This window comes from Epinephelus lanceolatus, chromosome 16 (genome assembly GCF_041903045.1).
Source record: "Epinephelus lanceolatus isolate andai-2023 chromosome 16, ASM4190304v1, whole genome shotgun sequence".
Taxonomy (NCBI): Eukaryota; Metazoa; Chordata; class Actinopteri; order Perciformes; family Serranidae; genus Epinephelus; species Epinephelus lanceolatus.
The window spans coordinates 30954428-30972174 of NC_135749.1; positions in this window are offsets into that span (position 1 = coordinate 30954428).

Genomic DNA, 17747 nt, shown 5'->3' on the forward strand with positions numbered 1-17747 from the left:
TTCCTCTTATGTATATTTCTTTCTCTTACTCCCCCCACCTCCCCGTATTTTTTTCTCTCAATCTTTGCCTCCCTCTCTGTGTGCATCTCTTTCTTCCCCTCTCTACCCTGAGCATGTTCCCCTCCCTTGCCTCAGTCTTGGCACCCAGCGACTTGTGAATATCTTCATTAGTTTTCACACCTGGAACTTTGTGTACCATTAATTAATGTTTTCCCTGTGAGTTTGATTTACATCACAAGACTGTTGTCGGTTTGCAGCAACCTGTGTGGCTGTGTTCCTTTTTCACTGGCAGGAAGCAAGCAGTGATAAACTTAAATTTAGACACTGGAGGTAGCGAGTAGTGCAGATTTCTAAACTGATTGTGTGTCTACGTGTTTTGTATACGTTTCCTCTACCTGCTTATAAACCAGACAGCCTCCTAACTTTACTTAATCTTGCATTGTTGCAGTGTTGAGTGTGCCTTCATAGTTTTAGTCTAGTTAAAGTCAGAGACAACTCAAAATGTTTTAGTCCAGTTTAAGTTGTTAAGATATATTTTTTTTCTCTTTAACCTACTTTTATTTGGTCAATGCATGTATTAGAAATTGGAATAAAGGTAACAGATTGTATCATTTTGACATATAGTATACAGAGCTTTTTGGCAGGTTGAAATGATGATTTACCAGCACACGCTTAAGCCTAGTTCACATTACACTATTTTCACCCTGATTTTGCGTCGCAGAGACTATCGTAATCTTTTGAGTGTTCATACCTGGCGACATGTGTTTCTGTCAGCGGGTGTCTCGCCAACTGCGTTACAACCTGTGTGTGCACACCACAAGATTTCTCCAGATAGCCATCACTGACAGAGCCCCAGATAACGCGGTGACGTCACCAAACTTGGAGACGACACATTGTAAAGGCATGGGTATTCTTCCCAGTGTTGAATCAGATCTGCCTCCAGGGCCTGGGTCCAAACACAATGCACTCCCTGTGATCCTTTGGACGCCATTGTTGTTGTTGCTTGCTGGCTTGTCAGTGTTGCCAGATCTTGGGAGAGAAACAAGCAACCAGGGCTATGGAAACAAGCCCAAAAGAAGCAACTGCAGTCCGACATACTATCATGTGTTTAAATAACTTATTAGACGGATATAGAGAAAGGTGACATTTAGAGAGCAAGCCCAAATAAGCAACTCCACTTTAGAAACAAGCCCAAAGAGATCAGGTTGCCCAAAGTGGCTAATAAGCGGACCTGGCAAGTGGCAACCCTGCCGCTTGTCCTCACATTTCTTCCGTCCTCCTGCGTGCTGACGTGGGACGTAACGTTTGTAGTAACGAGTAACCTAACACGTTAGTTTGCTGTTTGAGTAATCAAATACTTAAGTACATTTTCAAACAAGACATCAGTTACTTCCGTTACTTTTAGAACGCTGGTCCTTCAGCTCCAAAACAGCAACGGCTGTCGTTTGGTTCTAATAACTTAGATAACGTTAAACCTATCAGTCTGAAAGAAGCCACGGAGCTTGTGGCTCGCTACGTGGTTGGAGAAATGCTGCCGTTGTTTATGGTGGAGTCTAAATACAGTACACGCCAAAAGTTTGGACACACCTTCTCATTCAATGCGTTTTCTTTATTTTCATGACTATTTACATTGTAGATTCTCACTGAAGGCATCAAAACTATGAATGAACACATGTGGAGTTATGTACTTAACAAAAAAAGGTGAAATAACTGAAAACATGTTTTATATTCTAGTTTCTTCAAAATAGCCACCCTTTGCTCTGATTACTGCTTTGCACACTCTTGGCATTCTCTCCATGAGCTTCAAGAGGTAGTCACCTGAAATGGTTTCCACTTCACAGGTGTGCCTTATCAGGGTTAATTAGTGGAATTTCTTGCTTTATCAATGGGGTTGGGACCATCAGTTGTGTTGTGCAGAAGTCAGGTTAATACACAGCCGACAGCCCTATTGGACAACTGTTAAAATTCATATTATGGTAAGAACCAATCAGCTAACTAAAGAAAAACGAGTGGCCATCATTACTTTAAGAAATGAAGGTCAGTCAGTCCGGAAAATTGCAAAAACTTTAAATGTATCCCCAAGTGGAGTCGCAAAAACCATCAAGCGCTACAACGAAACTGGCACACATGAGGACCGACCCAGGAAAGGAAGACCAAGAGTCACCTCTGCTTCTGAGGATAAGTTCATCCGAGTCACCAGCCTCAGAAATCGCAAGTTAACAGCAGCTCAGATCAGAGACCAGATGAATGCCACACAGAGTTCTAGCAGCAGACCCATCTCTAGAACAACTGTTAAGAGGAGACTGCGCCAATCAGGCCTTCATGGTCAAATAGCTGCTAGGAAACCACTGCTAAGGAGAGGCAACAAGCAGAAGAGATTTGTTTGGGCCAAGAAAGACAAGGAATGGACATTAGACCAGTGGAAATCTGTGCTTTGGTCTGATGAGTCCAAATTTGAGATCTCTGGTTCCAACCGCCGTGTCTTTGTGAGACGCAGAAAAGGTGAACGGATGGATTCCACATGCCTGGTTCCCACTGTGAAGCATGGAGGAGGAGGTGTGATGGTGTGGGGGTGTTTTGCTGGTGACACTGTTGGGGATTTATTCAAAATTGAAGGCACACTGAACCAGCATGGCTACCACAGCATCCTGCAGCGACATGCCATCCCATCCGGTTTGCGTTTAGTTGGACGATCATTTATTTTTCAACAGGACAATGACCCCAAACACACCTCCAGGCTGTGTAAGGGCTATTTGACCAAGAAGGAGAGTGATGGAGTGCTGCGGCAGATGACCTGGCCTCCACAGTCACCGGACCTGAACCCAATCGAGATGGTTTGGGGTGAGCTGGACCGCAGAGTGAAGGCAAAGGGGCCAACAAGTGCTAAACACCTCTGGGAACTCCTTCAAGACTGTTGGAAAACCATTTCAGGTGACTACCTCTTGAAGCTCATGGAGAGAATGCCAAGAGTGTGCAAAGCAGTAATCAGAGCAAAGGGTGGCTATTTTGAAGAAACTAGAATATAAAACATGTTTTCAGTTATTTCACCTTTTTTTGTTAAGTACATAACTCCACATGTGTTCATTCATAGTTTTGATGCCTTCAGTGAGAATCTACAATGTAAATAGTCATGAAAATAAAGAAAACGCATTGAATGAGAAGGTGTGTCCAAACTTTTGGCCTGTACTGTAGGTGGAGTAGGACTCGCTGACAGACATATTTCAGACTCAGGACTTGCATTATGCCTGGTACACGCTACACGCTAGTACTCACCAATTATCCCCGGTCGTCTTTCACGGCGTGTGTCATGTCATCAGGTTATTCTTGTCCTATTTTTATTACTTTCACTATTACTTGAGTCACTGTGTCTGTTCATGTGCCAGCCGACATGTTGTTGTAGTCACCTAAAAGCGTCAGCAGATGGCAGGAGCTACATTTGAAGCGCCATACGTAAACTATCAAGCTACTGTATCTTCCACAGGAAGTTCTGACAAATTCAGAATAAAATAAATAAAAGCCTATTTAGAAAATGGAGGGATTCTCTAGCCGGGGTTATAAGGGGCTTTTAATTTGAATGAAGTGTTGAGTTTGAAATGGCGGTGCGATACGTTAACTTTACAAAGACAACGGAGCGGATAAAAAGTAAATATATAAACACACAGAGGGATTAATAAATAACGGACCGTCTATAATGTAGTTTGTTTCAAATGAAGCTGGGAGCCTCTGCAGTTGTGGTGAGTAAAAGCCCCGCGGCTATTTGTTAATGTTATTTCTTTATGTCCGACCGTGAGGATGTACCATTGTTTGCTAGCTTGATGCTAATGACAGTAACGTTAACTCAGCGGGTTGACAAAGTGCCTCTGCTGTTTCACACCATCATTTCCCCCTTTTACTCTGTGTGGTAACATCCCTAGAGGAAATATTAAAAACGCTGGGGTCATACAGTTGACTATGGCAGCAGATCGTTCTGTGTTTCTACTGGTCAAAGTGACGGCTGTGATGGGAGAATTGGATCTCAGTGAAGGGCAAGTGGTCCATAACTTTAATTTTGGAGACAAAAAAATGTAGGCTGAGCACCCTGTGGTCCATTGCCCAATAGGAAATGTAGAATACTCAAAAGTACTTTAAAAGTGCTTGAGTTACTTTTCTCAGGGAGTAACATTGGAAGTACTTTTAAAGTAACTGAGTTACTTTACTCAGGGAGTAACGCAGTAAAGTAACTGGTTACTTTTTTAAAAAGTAATGCAGTAATGTAACATTACTTTGATTACTTTAAAGTAACAATTACCCAACACTGGACATATCCCGCCTCTCATTGGCTGATGCTCTTTGTCAGTCGTGTCATACAGTTTTCTAGCATGCCAGATATCCAGTCTCGTCACAGACGAGGGGGCAACTTGCTCATATGCCTGCTCACACATGAGGACACATGAGGTGGCTCTCAAGATCCTCTGCGACGTCAAAATCGCGGTGAAAATTGTGTAGTGTGAACTAGGTTTTACTGATTATCATTTAAAAAGCTATTAATTTACACATAACTAGCTGGGACAACAAGGATTTGCGCCCAGGTTTATTGTAAACTCTGACTTATCAATCTCACTGTTAAGATGCAGAAAAATAACTTTCTTTCAAGCTGAATTCTTTCCAAATCTGCCACATGTTAGTCCGGAGGTTTTAATTTGTGTCCTCTCACAGAGTCAGTGATTAAAACTGGACCTGTAGCTCTGTCATAGAAAACTGCGGTGAGTTAAGACTCACAGAACTGAGCCACCTACCTGCCTGTCTAACAGCAATCAAACCATAAGCCTTCTCAAGACAGTCCAGATCTGAGCGGAGTCCTGCAGGCATCAACAGTCCGGCTGACAAGCAGAGCTAGCTGCTACAAGCTACTGCTGCTATTAGCCAACTAACTCCCAAAATCCATTTGACAGCTCCACTGTCCACAGTCAGTCACACATGGCTGATTATCTACTGCTGAATTAGAGCTCACAACTCGCACCAAAGGCTGACGCTGCTCCAGTGCGAGTGTTTTGCAGGCAAACAAAACATCCTGGCTATGACTGTTTACTGGAGTTTACTAATCTGTCCGTGCTTGTCTCATACCGCTCATAGATTAGACAATAACTGTAACCACCGTCGTTCTCGGCTTCCTAGTTTAAAACATTTTTCAAATACGTTTCATTAAATTAATTTATTATTCAGTTCTGCTCTCCTCTCAGTTTCAATGTCTGTTAGCTGAGCACTGGCATTTTAGTCCCATCTCGCCAACGAAAACAAAATATACATTTAGTTATAGTTTTTACTATTGAAGTATTTCAAGTTCATCAGTGTGTCGGATTCGTTACAGGAGAAAAAAGGTTGTTGACGCACATTTTGCATTTAGCAAAATAAAAACCGCACAAAAAGTAAGTAGACAGCAATTCAAATAAAGCAAAATGTGTTAACAATGCCGACAGCTATGGCTCAGGTGTTAGAGCAGGTCAACCACTGATCGGAAGATAGGCGGTTTGATCCTCAGCTCCTCCAGTTCGCATGTCATAGTATCCCTGAGCAAGATGCTGAACATATAAAAGTTGAACTGCGTAGCACTTTGTGTGGTTGCCTTGGCCAGCAGTGTATGAAAGGGTGATTGTGGCATGTCGTGTCAAAGCACTCTTGGTTGGTTGGATACAAATGCAAGTCCTAAATTTAGCAAGTGTTAAAGTTTCCATACAGCAACAGCTGATTTCATTTTGGGGTGTATTTTAGTGTGAGTAAATGAACCAAATACTGGAGCCTAACAGAAGTAAGTGTATTTCTGTGTGTGTGTGTGTGTGTGTGTGTGTGTGTGAGAGCGAGAGCGAGAGCGAGAGAGAGAGAGAGAGAGTTGGTGGGAGTTTGTGACTGAATGCCCACATCTACTTAATAATACAAGCACACAAACATAAAAACTCTAAGGGGGGTTTATTCGAGACTGGTGCACTGCTGGACACACACACACATAGTCAAAAAGATACACACACACACACACACACACACACACACACACACACACACACACACACACACACACACTCTTCGCCAGGAAAATTGTGCACTTCAAGGTGTTGATTAGTCTGCCTGGTGGTGCTTCCCTGCATCTCCATTTAGTCATTATTGAAGGTACATCTGCTCTCTATAAGCTGCCTCCTGTTTATATCCCATTCCCCATCATCTACAATGCAAGTACACACACACACACACACACACACACACACACACACACACACACACAGCAATGCACAAACACCTTGACAGACCAGAAAGCAAGCACGTATGCACATCCACACCACCAGACATTCTGGTATGCATGCCGACGTCGGCACAGACACACGCAAACATACATGCACTTGCAAACACACACATCTCAAGGAGAATCACAATGGGAGCGAGGCACTTTCCGATCATCTCACATCAGCTCAACACCCCTCCATAAATAGAAAAACCGGCTCAGCACCGCAGGGAAGGGAACAACATTTGGAGAACAGATTAAAGTGGGGGTTTCTAGGGTGGAGGTGTGTGTGTGTGTGCACGAGTGTGTACGTGTGGCATTGTTTCGTGGAGTTGTGTATCACATTGTGTGCATTCATCAAAAGAGGTACCTGGGTCAAAGAGCGATGAAAACAGCAAGTCCACTTTCATTTCCTAATACACTATATAATGTGTTTGGGTCTGCAGAGGCATGTCTGGATGTGTCAAACTACTTGTATCAGTGTTATCTCCAGTGTGTGTGTGTGTGTGTGTGTCTGTGTGAGGGAATGAGAAAGACTGAGTCACCCTCTGGCTTGCCATCCTTATCCCCGGCACCCTGTTCCCTGTTTAGCCCCACGGCAGCGGCGATGAGAAGTCCTCTTGATTCAATCAAACAGACGACATGAAGGGAAAACAGGGGAGAAAAAAAAACGCAGAAAACAATTAACTTTGACAGAGAAAGGAGCGGCGGGGGGGAGCCACAGAGTTTAGGTGGAATTGGAGAGGGGACTGAGGGAGTAAATAAGAGAGAAAAGGAGAGAGAGATAGATTGAAAAGCAAGATGAGACAATATCAGCAGAACTGCTATGTCCTGTAATGATACTCAGGAATGTGTTCATCTGTTTTGTTCACAAAAGGTTAATGCAGTGTTTTCTCATCACTTTCATTTGGTCACAGATTAGTGCTGCAGTGCTCATTACAATATAATGTTTTTGGATAGTCACACCATGTCAACTACCGCGATAACACATTGTGAAAGATCGGAATATTGTGTAACCACACTCAGCTGCACTTCACTGTAACTGGCTGGTTCAAGCAACCCCTCAGCCCTGTGTGTTGTGGAGAATGATAAGCACAAGGCTTGTTGATCATTTAATACCCCGGTTTATTTTTGTATAGGAGCAGAATATGTGGCAGTCAGTCATACAGTGGGCTCACTAAAGGCAGCTCACACAAAGCATGCTCCAAAAGTACAACAGGTTACTGTAGCACAGAGGCTAAGTAACTAGCTTAGAGAGTGCACTGTGCCTTTGTTTAAACATTTTAGCACTTAACTAGAATTACCACATTGTTGCCGCATGCCCCCGCAAACCAGTCAAATGGCAGTTACACTTTACGTACATGTCTGTTCAGACTCATATGGAGCCATGACAGTTGACAATGCTTCACATATAGATGTTTCTGTAAAGAAGCTACATATTCAACAACGTGGATGCTTCAAAAACATCTTTCCTCTGGCTTTGGATTCTAAAGATCTGCTATGGCAGAACTTTACAGTTAGCACAGTTTCAAGATGGACACCGAAGATTAGTGTCACCAATTCTCTGTCTTCAGTAAATATCTCCCCTTCTGTCCTGAGCTATGGAGTAGACTGATGGCCACAAAGTGTTTTTGCAGAACATTATGATGCCAGTTGACCTTTGACCTTTTGGATATAAAATGTCATCAGTGTATGAATTATTGACTTATAGCAAAAAAAACATATTTTGTGAGGTCACACTGACCTTGACCTTTGACTATCAAACTCTAATCACTTCATTGTTGAGTCCAAGCGTACGTTTGTGGCAAATTTGAGGAAAATCCCTCAGGAAGTTCTGGAGATATTGTGTTCACAAGAATGGGACAGATAAGTGGACATAAAAAGTGCAGCAACCCACTGGTAACTCTTCCCATTAAGATTTCCATAAATCACAGTGCACATAATGTTCACACAGTGATTATACAGACATTAATACAGAATATTTTTACGCACTGCCACACTCAGCAACTCACCTCAGGCTTGTCTCTTATTAACTGGCAACGTTTCAAAACTGCCACTGGCATTTATCTACTACCTCTAAGATAGGGCGCCCCTAAGCCAACAAATCTACACAGATACATCAAATTATGGCAGTTATGACAAGTGGAATCACAAACTATACAAACTGTTTCAACTGCACTCTGAATTTTTATGCCTCCGCACTGAGGATAGCCGTGGCTGGAGGCGTTATGGCTTTGGGTTGTCTGTCTAATTTTTACAAAGACGATATCTCAAGACCGCCTTGAGGGAATTTCTTCAAACGTCCACTTGGACTCAATGGTGAACTGGTTAGATTTTGGTGGTCAAAGGTCACTGTGACCTCACAACACTAATTATGACAAGATTTCACACAAAGTCTAACAGGATAAAATGATGAAGAGATGATATTTTATATCCAAAAAGTCAAAGGTCAACTTCACTGTGACATAATGATATTGTGCAAAGACATTTTTCTGACATTTCTCAATAACACAAATGAATTGGTGACTCTAATCTTGGGTGTCCATCTTGAAAATGTGCTGATTTTATATATCTTCTGTTGAGATGTGTGTGAAGAATCCATGTTTTCACAGACACGAATGTAAACTGAGTGCAACTTGGCTGACTGGTTCACAGGGACATACAACCCCAAGGCCGTAATTCTAGCTTGAGTTAGTTATAAGAGAGAGATCGTATAAAACAGCACTTTAAAATGTAACAATCATTCTTTCTATTGATGCCTGTTGTTTTCATGTCAATGTTCAGTTTGTTAAAAGAATGTCAGAAATAATTTCCTTTCTTTTCTTATCAAGCTATGTGTTGTATTTTGGCAGTATACTAAAAGCAGCAGTTATGCAGGACTGAATATACTTTAAAAAATTAACTTTTCAGAAGTAATATCGTTATTGAAATATTCAACGTTATCACATACTTTCCTCATATTGTGCAGCCCGATTACAGATCACTATCACTATATTTGAAGGATGAAGGTACTCATGACAAAAACTTCTGCACACAAACACAAATGTTCCTCAGAGCTTTATTTTACAAAGAACACCTGCAACTCCTTAAACAGCCATCTGAGTAAGAACTCCTTGAATCCTCTTTCTTACAACGATCTGTACCCAAACTGCATGTTAGGGGTAACATGATGGAGTGAAATTTCTTATTTTGTATTTGCAAAACACACTAGTTTTCTTCAGTGTATTGTACAGGTCTTTCATGTAAAAATCTTTAATCAGCGCTAATGTTTTTCAAGTGGATATTCCTTCAATAGAGTGGTCTCTAAAGGAAGCAGACATTTTAGTGACTCACACTACACATCTTCATTCTCATTTCTGCAGATCAATATGTACAACTTCTATGCTCACATTACAGTTCTACTGGCTGTTTACACCACAGATGCTTTCCCTGATAAATAACTGATAATTTCAGATATGTTTTATTTAAACATGGGCTGCAGTTCTTAGTTATTTTAGAAACATAGTGTTCTGCTAATTAATTCATTGATTAATCAAGCAATCAGATGATAAATACTTTTGCTTTATTAACCCTTTGGGCCCTAGGTGTTTTTGGGGTATTTTTACTGCCTTTACTTTTAAGCTCATATCACAGTCATTATAAAGGCTAGATACACATGCTATATCTTGTTGTTTTTTTTCAGGTCAATCAGGGCTAACCAGATTTGCCATCATTTCATGTTCTTCTATGTGCCTGTATTTTATATTAATTTTTATATCAATGAAAAAAACAAATCTGTGTGCCTAAATTCTTACATTTTTACATGTATCTCAGCATAGCAAGTTGGAAGAAGACATATTCTGCCATATATGAAGAGGGGAGACTCTCTGGAATCTGACAATATAAGAACCATGATGGTGGGACATTCTGTCACTTCACAGCTGTCCAAAACATGTGGTTTGTGCCAGGCGGACATGATTGCCAGTATTTTTTCATTATTGCAAGAAATTCCACTGACTCATTCACAAGTAATGCAATATTTACATCTAAGATAATAGAAAAAGAGTCAACCAAGTGCAATGATGTCCCCCAAGATAATATTTGCCACTTTGTTTGCAGTAAACAAAGTTTGTTGTTGTTTTTCAGTTTCAGTTATATATTGGGGGGGGCATTTTGGGCATTGGGGGGGGGACATGTCCCCCTCAATGTATATGGTGACTACAGCCCTGTCAGCATGCATAATTAGGCTGCAGTTGTCTGGGTGCGCAAAGGTGAAGTGGCTGGTCTTGCCATACAAAGTTTGATGGAGTGTCAACTGGACAATATGGACATATTTGCATCTTGAAAGCTGGACTACAAATGTAGATAGACAGGGAGAAACACACGCAAGCCTAAGATGTGGTAAGATACGATATTCCTCACTATATGAAGTGACTGATAACAAGATCTGTATAATGGATTTTGAAGAAATTTGTCAGGTTTTTATTTTGTAGACAATAAATCTGGATTTATAGCATGATGGGATGACAGCACAATGATGTGTGTGGCATCACTGAAAAGCTCTGCTCCTGCGCTTTCATGTGATATGGCATTTCTGTGCGAGCCTGCATTCGCGAGTAATCCATCCAACAGTAATGTGTGTGCAGAGCTGTATGAAAGCTCTGTTATTCATGATTTTAGTGTAAATTTATCTTTTTTTTTCGCTATGAAAACATTGGACTACCGACAAGTGGTCTTGTCGGAAAGCTACAGTTTCGCTGTTTCATGTGATATGTGTGGCTTCTCGCTATGATGCACGGTCGCGGAGAAAATCAATAGAGAAGAACAGGTGTGAATTTGGACGCACAATGCGTCGTTCGGGCCCAGAGGGTTAAAGAGAAGATAAGACAGGTCTCTTCAATGAACAACTAATTGGTTTAGTTTTTGGAAAAATCAACATTTTTATTATCCTTTTGCAGGGTTGCAAGGGGGCTGGAGCCTATCCCAGCTGACATAGGATGAGAGGCGGGGTTCACCCTGAACAGGCCACCAGACTATCACAAGGCTTACACATAGAAACAGACAACCATTCACACTCACATTCACACCTACAGGCAGTTTAGAGTCACCAATAAACCTAACATGCATGTCTTTGGACCATGGGAGGAAGCTGGAGTACCCAGAGAAAACCCACAATGACATGGGAGAACATGCAAACTCCACACAGAAAGTCCCAGGCAGCGGGCAGATTTGTGGTTATGTCTGAATGTTTTGCACAAGAAAATAAACACAAAAAAATTAAATGCTGCAGTCATTTTGTCAGAGACTCAAATTGATTTATGTTCTTAAAATAGAAACCACAGATTTTCAACCAGATTTGTGTCACCGCAGTGTGAGCAGTTTGTGCAGGTCAAAGATCTGTGGCTTCCCTCTGTGCTGCTCGAAGGTCCCCGCTTATCTGCCAGCAGGGGCTGAAGCTCACTGTGGAGCTCCAGGCGCTGCAGCCTGGAGAGAGACTGGACATTGTTCATTTGCCTTGAATGTTACTACCCACATTGCAAGGACCCCGAGGTGGTTGAAAATCAGCATGATTAGCTACAAGTAATGCACATTCTTTGCAAACCTTCATCTCAACTAACATTCAAATTTATTGATGTCAAATGCTAATGTTAAAGGTATCATATGCAGGATTGTTGATTACTGTTTGTAAAAATGCTCACCAGTGAAAGTGAAAGCAAAAGCCAACCCTAGATTCACTCTTGACACTGGGGCTCACTAAATCTGCTTTTTTCGGTACCATGTCTCCCAGATGCCAGCTGTTTACAGTCTGGCATCTTATAAAGCCCTGACCTCACTCATTCTTTAAGTTACGGAGACCATTTATTGACTATTTAACCTATTATCCATTCCTTCAGATTAAAACTCAAACCTCTCTCCTACTAATTATCTGCCCTTCCTAACTTGATCTGTAAGTATGCTGGTGCAACCAGTCAGTTTACTCCATTTATTCCATTAAATAATGTTTAACTCCCTGATGAGTCCCCACATCCAGTTTTCTCCTTATGTTGTTTTTTTTTTAATTTTAGGTCTTGGTTTGTCTGTGTTTTTTTCCCCTTGCGATTTTTGTTCTCTTTTTACAGCTTCTTGAGTTGTGATGTTTGTTATGGTAAAACAAAACATACGGTGACATATAAACATGTAAATGTTGTACTTGTCCTTCTTTCACCAATAAAGATAATTGGACAAAAATGAGAATTTTATGAAAGCATTTATATGCATGTTTTATATACATACATGGAACCTTACATTAGTTTAACTTAGGATGACATGGTTACCAGGGCCGCCCCTCCCTAAATGCAGAACACGTGCTGTGCGTAGGGCCTCATCTTCCATGGGGGGCCACATTTTGCGCGAGGGGACGCATTTGCGCATATGCGCAATGGATGCGCACATGCGCTACCGTGAGGCGCGCGTAGAATCAGCTCGAGGAAGGAGAGAAGAGACCTGACCGCCCATGTGTCGCTGCAATGATTGGCAGCACTCGACATCTGAACAATAAGAGGGGTGCGCTGGCAGGCACTTGCAGAGCTGCAGCAGGTGAAGAGTTGTCGACATGTCATCCAAAAGAGCCTCAGGAGTATGTGCGGGGACGGGAGGGTGGGCGGGCTCCACGGAGGGGGAGACCCGAGCCTCGGGGGTATGTGCGGGGCCGGGAGGGAGAAATATAGCTAAATAAGATGAAAATAGAAAAGAATGTCTCCCTCTTTTATTTTATTTTCAGTGTTTAATCAAGGGTGGGGGATTGAGGTGGTGGAAGTTACTTTCTTTTGATGAGTAATTGATGGCTATTTGTGACTCAGATTTGATTATTTATTTCAGTTTGAAGTTAATTTTATTTAATATTTATTTATTTATTTCAGGTTGAGTTTTTTATTTTATTTGACTCATACAGCCAAACTACTGTATCTACAGTACATTTGTTATTGCCAGTAAAGGTTGTCAAATTAAATGGCAAGTTGTTGTGCGGTCATTTTGTACCTATGATACATTTGGGATGGGGGCCTCCAAATAAAATTTCGCTTAGGGCCCCAATTTGGTCAGGGGCAGCCCTGATGGTTACTAAAGCTTGGAAGGCTCAGTTTAAAACTGAACTACTGAAGCGCTCTCTGCATTAGTAATACCGACATTTTGCCTGATCACACTGGTGATTTCAGTCAGTAATTCAGAGGTAAAATCTTTTCTAGAGAGGTTGATGTATTCAGGGGACCTACCGCAGGTAAAAACAATCTCACTCACCTCAAGTGGCTCCTTGTATAAAAATGTCTGTCGAGGCTCGTCTTAGATGCTCCACCCGACTTTCAATCGTGCATAAATGCATGAATCTACTTTGCTGTTTATATGCTCTTATTCTATCTATATTCTTCTTTTCCTGGTAAAAGTCTTTCTCGTTGATGCAGCACTGGCACAATTTCCCTGCAGGGTTTCATCTAATCTAAAGACTGATGCCAGCCTTCCGGGCAACTGCTATATGGCTATTACAGGTGAAATGTCTCAATTAGTGTGTAACACCAAATGCAGATTGGGGCAGGATCTCACTCTCTCTCTGAGCTAAAAGTTAAAGTAAATCCAACAGACATTTGCCAGCATGTTGAACAGAGAAAATCTCTGATATCTTCATTCTGCATTAGATCAATTTTCCAGGGCCCTCAGGTAAAAAAGACCAAATCAGCAGACCTCCTCTAGTAATACTAACACTGTCCTGAGACGGATTAAGAGAAGGGTGGGAGAGATACACGATGGAGGAATGAGGACAAGCTGAAGGTGCTTAATTTAACATGAGTGCCAGCATACAATATTCATAGGTGATGTGTTTTTCTGAATGTAGCTCGTAGTTTGACAGCAATTTATCTACACAGAGAAGTAGATATTCCTTCACAATCTGTTAAGTCGATGCCACCTGTCAGTGTATCCAGTTTTGCTGAGTGATTTAGAGCTTTTCATCTTCAGCAAATTACCATCCAAGTGTGGCCGAGTCAATCTGAGAACAGCAGCTATACGTTTTACAAATGCAGCATGTCAGAGGGACTCTTTCAAAAATCACAGCAGCAAAACATCTTAATTGTTTCCAATCATCAAAACAAGTCGACAACAGTGTCACATCTCATGAGAAACATTGACAATTATAAGTGTTGTATCCATACATGCACGGGAAGCTGTCTCTATTGCACTGCATCACAGCCATCTTGCTACATATCCCCACAGCACAGAGACAAAGAGAAATAGCAACAGGACCTCACATACAGTGCAGAGAAAGGTGAACACCTCTGTATTGAAAACTTAACAGAGGACAGGAAGTGTTCAGTTGAGGTGCAGTCTTCGTTTTCCTCTTTGGAAGTTACAGCCAACTTATAATACAAGGAGACTCTTTAGGCGGTGCTTCAGTGGCACCTCAGCTCCCGCTCTTTCATCTCTGAACACTCGGCTGCCTACTGACACAACTAAAGCGGAATATACAGTATAAGAAGAGCGCTGATGGGGTTCAGCTGCCGTTTGTTGTCTCATTAGGCTGCTTCTTGTGTCTCTGTCTCCCAACCAGGGCTTTGCTTTAGCAAAGCAGAAAACAGACTCTCTTTATCACTCTACAATCACCCAAGATCTAAGATACTTATACTTCTCTTCTCCTCCCTTTCTTGCCAAGAGTTGTTAAAAGTACATTAAGTAGTGCTGCCCTTTCAACCATGATATCACTGCATGATGTTGATATGATTGTTAAATGACTCAGCAATTACTTTGCCAAACTGACATTTCTTTCTTTAAAGACCCACTCTCTAGAACGTTCTAGACTATGAACTTATTAAGGATTTGTTTTGTTAAAAGATATGATTTAGAAGGAAATCACCGGGAAAATCTGATAAATCCATAGAGAGCAACAGAACATGCGACAGTACAGCTAAACACTCAAAAGACACTTGGTGTTACTGGGGTCAAGGCCCAGACACACCAAACCCTCATCAAAGAACTATGAAGGTCAACTGTTGTGTCACCTCACGTCGCCTGTGTCTTGGTCAGAAAGTTGCACTTGAGCACACCACAAAGAAGACAGCCAACAGCTACCTGGCACGTATGTTCTGCGCCTGTCTGAGGACAACAACTGCATACCAGCAGGTGGCGGTAGTCTGTGATCGTCACTCAAAAGAGGAAACCCAAGGACTGCCAGTATGGATTCAAGGCACTAGTTAGCTAGTTTACACATGAATAACACACCCTGATGTTGAAAGAACAAATGATTTTTCAGTCAGAACCACTTAAGTCAAAGCAAACTTCATTTCTGTTTGCAGTGGTATATTTGGCAGTATGGCTTTTTTGGGGGGCCTCTCTGCCTTTTCTCGGGCCTACGCAGAAGGCCTAAGGTGGAGAGCACACCTCTCTGCCCTTCCACAGACATACGAGGAAAGCCTGAGGCAGAGTGAGCACATCTCCCTGCCCTTCCATGTGCATACATGGAAAGCTTAAGGCAGGGAGAGCAGCAGCAAAGACCCCCCCAGGAACAGAACAGAGCAGCATCAATGACAAATAGAAATTACAATGATAAGTCAGACGCAGCATGAAAAGGAGGAGCTGGGGTGGAGGCAGGTTGCAAAACGGCTAGCAGAGGAAGCAGCAACAGTAGGCAGGCCAGAGCAGTTTAAATAGGGCGCCCTGAATGAGATTCCCCAATTGGTTGCATAGAAAGGAATCATGTGATCTATCAGCTGACTCCCTTCCATCAGTCAGCTGCTCCATCAGTTGATTAGGCTGATTGAGATCAGCTGATGTAGCTGAGTTGTGAGCTGAGCTTGATATTATGTCCTGCCTGAACTAAGGCTATTCAATGAAGCCTACTGTGTGCTAGCAAACAATCAAACAGACAGTTATGAACCATTTCTACTGAAGAGCTAAATGGCTAAAAAATACTCTTACCTAATGCAAGACAGTTTGCTCTCACGCCCCCTTGACTTTACCTGTTTGTTTGTTTCCTTTCCTTGCTTTTGTTTCTCTTCTTGTCCACTAAGCTGAACTGCAAATCAGAATTATTTCATTCGCTGATGGGCCTCGCCAGCTCTGATTCAGATTCAATATGCTGAATCGTCCAAAAAAAAACAACTCATAAGGGCCAACTAGTGCAGAAGGTTTGTGATAAACTGTCAAAATGAGGGAGACAAATTGTTCACTAACGGCCCGACATTGACCAGCGGCACACTGTCAGCTTGGTCACTACATTACTTGCCCATTGCCCCCACAGTCGTTTTGCTTTTTTCTTTTTTTTCCATTAATACTTAGTTGGAAGACTGGTTCTACAATTCCAAATTGAAAGTGTCTGCTTTGTACAGCAGCAGCAGCAGCAGACTCTCAGCACAGAGTAGCAGGAGTCAGATTTTACTTGTGACAAGAGCAGGATGACTGACAAGATAGCGAAGGATTTGGTATCAAATCAAAAAGCAGAAGTGCCTAAAGTTATCTGGCGATGTTTCGGATTTAAACCCAATGCGAATAGGGAACCTGATAATGTTAATGAGGGCAAAAAGAGTTGGTTACATGGCTAAGAAGATGGAAGTGTGCAGCCTGTCGCCGGCAGCTCTTTATCTCATAGCTCACTGTGGCTGTTGCTGACTGTTCCATTGCTTCCTGCAATATTTCAACATACGCTGTCTACAAATGCCAAAATGACCATTTTCTTGTTTTGTAGATGCATTTTTGATGAATGATAGCGGTGGCACTAATGTCACTGCCAAACACTTTTTCTGCATTTCCCGAAACTACTTCACTATAATAGTCAGTTTGTGTTAGTTAAAGTTAAAGTTAGTTTAATGTGAAGCTGCAACAGTAGAAAATGTTTGGTTTGTGTCATCTATGAATATATTTTCTTGTAAAATATGCAGTATATATCCAATATCACCTTTTAAATCATTCCCTACACCTGTTTTTCCAACACATTTTCAGCTTATGAACCTGAGCTGAAATTCAGTTCAGCTTAAATGTGCAAAAACTATGCTTGGCTGAGGTGAAAAAATTGGCTGATTATGATTGAAAAAAGTTTTTTTTTTGTTTTTTTTTCCAAATAGACCTTGAGATTGCAGTTCCTGCTTCTGCTTCTTCTACCAAAAATACTCACTGTTACATGCCTCCGCTCCACCAGAAAAACTAAAGACTAAAAGATTAAGGGCTGTACTTAACCACAACATCCCCTGGTTCAAGTCCAGATGGAGGTCCTTGTTGTATGTCACTCCCCATTCTGCAGTATCACCTCTTGCATAAAGGTGCTTGATAGAAAAGGTCACCTATTCCATATTTTATTCATCCAGACTTTTAGGATTTTGCTCAAACTTCTTCAACATTTATATTAAAACAAACAGAATGAAGAAGGGTACTCAGAGAGTGCAGACTGTTAGTAAGGCCAAATGCTTTTACTCACGATGTTAATGAAAATAAAAGATCATTTGTGTATCTACCCGCTATTTCGGATCCACTCCAAAACTTTATGGGTTATTCTCGGCCCGTG